The sequence below is a fragment of the Schistocerca serialis genome, chromosome 4 (assembly GCF_023864345.2).
Source record: "Schistocerca serialis cubense isolate TAMUIC-IGC-003099 chromosome 4, iqSchSeri2.2, whole genome shotgun sequence".
In the NCBI taxonomy this organism is placed as follows: Eukaryota; Metazoa; Arthropoda; class Insecta; order Orthoptera; family Acrididae; genus Schistocerca; species Schistocerca serialis.
The window spans coordinates 230,927,929-230,930,886 of record NC_064641.1 but is presented as its reverse complement, the minus strand read 5'-3'; the positions used below and the strand labels follow the sequence as shown (position 1 = coordinate 230,930,886).

General features: G+C 34.2%; 1 non-coding gene across 1 annotated transcript; it reads left to right on the top strand.

The window, feature by feature from the left end:
• Window positions 1-244: 244 nt before the first annotated feature.
• On the top strand, window positions 245-319 carry Trnas-cga (transfer RNA serine (anticodon CGA)). The gene has a single exon. It is a non-coding gene; the product is annotated as a tRNA-Ser (tRNA).
• Window positions 320-2,958: the final 2,639 nt, after the last annotated feature.

Below are 2,958 nucleotides of genomic sequence, written 5' to 3'. Positions count from 1 at the left end.
AAACCATTGCACTATTCTCAAAAAATTAAAAATTTCAAGAAAAAAGCAGAGTCAGTTTGGAGCTTTAAGGATTAAAACAAAAAACTCAGTAAAGTAAATAGATCCAGAATGAGATTTTCACTCTGCAGCGGAGTGTGCGCTGATATGAAACTTCCTGGCAGATTAAAACTGTGTGCCCGACCGAGACTCGAACTCGGGACGAGGTACTGGCAGAAGTAAAGCTGTGAGTACTGGGCGTGAGTCGTGCTTCGGTAGCTCAGTTGGTAGAGCACTTGCCCGCGAAAGGCAAAGGTCCCGAGTTCGAATCTCGGTCGGGCACACAGTTTTAATCTGCCAGGAAGTTTCAAGTAAATAGATATTCAAGTGCCAGACCACAGTTGCAAAACAGATAATGTTTGTTTAGAACCATAGTCACTGAAGTCATTGATTTTTTCATAATAGCAGACAAATACATTGAAACAAATAATGGATGATTGAAATCAGATCCAGTCGATTTACTTCGGCAGACATTGCAGTCTCCACTGGCAGACATCAGCTTTGTCAACTCAGTGCTATTTTCTAGAAAACTAACAATTTGAGACTGTGGCTGATTCTTTCAGAGAAGAAAACAACAACCAGCCACTGTTAATAAGACTGTTCATTTACACAGAAATTGTCACTACTTGTTCCAGATCACCACCCAAATGAACTTTTGCTGCAAGGAAAATGTAGCTGATAATTAATGTAAACAGCAACAACTGTAATCTAATTTGAACAGCTGTCTGATGATGAATTGTTGGTGCAAAACTGGTATTGGTAACTGTTTGTTTCTGTCAACACAGCTGTTGGAAAGTACATAAAAATCATAAAGTCACTAGAAATTGTAGCTCTTTTAGCTACAGTGAGTTTCAGCCAAAGTACTGAAATCATGTGTTGAATTGGTAGTTAGTTCCTTGTAGAATAGAACAGAAACTTAATTGTCACATAACATGTCATATACAATCAGATGATTGGGACATAGGTCACTCGACAGTTTAAGACTACTTTCTAATTGGAAGTATACAGAATAATTACAGGTATTTTGTAATTTTAAGTGCCACAAAATAATCATGTTGAAAATAAAGTAAAATTAAGAATAAGTATTTACTTAAAGTAATTTTTTAGCATGACAATATAAAATGTAACATGAGGCACAGTTATTTGTGACAGCCAGTCATAAATGCTTCTACACTGTGATAATATTTACTTGCTAGGTATGTTATTGAATGATGTTCAAATTCTTTTGGTTCATAATTTTTAAATTTTTCACAGACTTTATTTCCCAGCCTCATACCCATATAGTAAGGTGCCTTCTCCAGCAGTTTTAGCCTATGAATTGGTAACTTATACTGATATTTGTTTCTTGTATCATAATCATGCTTAAACAGGCTATCCTCAAAAAGTTGTGGGTTTTGTTTAGAAAACTTAATTGTCTCATAGACATAGAGGCCGGGAACAGTCATAAGATCAAGGGCCTTGAACAGAGGTCTGCACAGTTGTCTTTTTACTGCACCTGTCACGGATCTAATGATTTTTTTTTCTGTAGCCTAAAGACTGTAAGTTTGTTTCCTCTGATCCCCAAAAAATTATACCACATCTAATCACAGATACAAAATATGCATGACATACAACTTTTTTGACTGGTGTTTCTATTATACTGCTTATAATATTCATTACAAATATTAGACTATTTAGACAGTGACATATGACATCTACATGGTGTGTCCATGATAAATTCTTGTTCAGCATTACACCTAAAAATTTGGAACAGTTTGTTGTGGCAAGGTGATTGTCCTCATATGGTATTTCTAATATTTCCTGTACAGCTTGTTTTGTGGTAAAGTGAATGATTTGTGTCTTTGTTAGATTTAATTTCAGACCATTATTTCTCATCCAGGCCTCAATTTCAGCTAGAGACTGCTGAAGATGACTGATTAAAATTTCACTTTTCTTGCAACAGACTATTGCTGTAGAGTCATCCACTTACAGAATAGTGTCTGAATTTATGTTAGGTGAAAGGTCATTTATATAATACAGGAACAATATTGGCCCAAGGAAAGATCCTTATGGTACACCTTGTTCTGTTTTTTCCAACTTGAGAAGAATCACTTACCATTTTCTTCAATTACTATTCTTTGTTACCTGTTTCATAGGTAAGATGACAATTCAATTCAATTCAATGATTTTACTAATTAGTCTAGGGAACATGGAATTTGCACTGCTGTGCTATGTGGTATGTCTTGTTATTCAAGAGCTATTCAGTTTAGGTAAATTAATGCTTTAAATACTGCTGTTTACAAATTCATTACCACAAAAGTTTAATTTTAATGCATTTGCAGCTATAACAATATTTGTGTAGTTTTATCTACAAGTTAATGCATATTTATAACAAGAAATGTTATTTTTCTTGATATTTGTTAATGAATTTTGGACCTGATGATAATGTTAATGAAATCTTCTTGGGATAAATGTTTTATTAAAAATGTTCCTTCATTTGAAGTCTGGCAAAAATCAGATTTACAAATCCTTTATTCATTATCTTTCATTGGACGTAGATCTTTAAACTAAATGCTCAAGAAAAATGCAGCTGTAAAAATGGGCAAGTGTGCAAGCTGCCACAGAATACCCAGGAATGGAAATCGGTGTTAAGTATTTCAGTTTATTTTTATTTGGTGTGTTGCATATAGCTTATGACTAGAATGTTGCTAACCAATTCTAGAAATGAAGTATTTATCATTCCCACTACATGATCACCAAAATAAAGCAGTTAATCTTGAAAATTAAAGGGGAACTGGCAGCAGCACAAGAAGAAGTTAGCACAGTTGTGAGTTTTAGTTTACTATATTAATGCTAAAGTTAGATGAGAAGATGAAATTACAGTCAGTCCCTATAAATGACGCTGCATTGAAGAGATAAAGGAGAGTCTACAGTTCTAAAAGC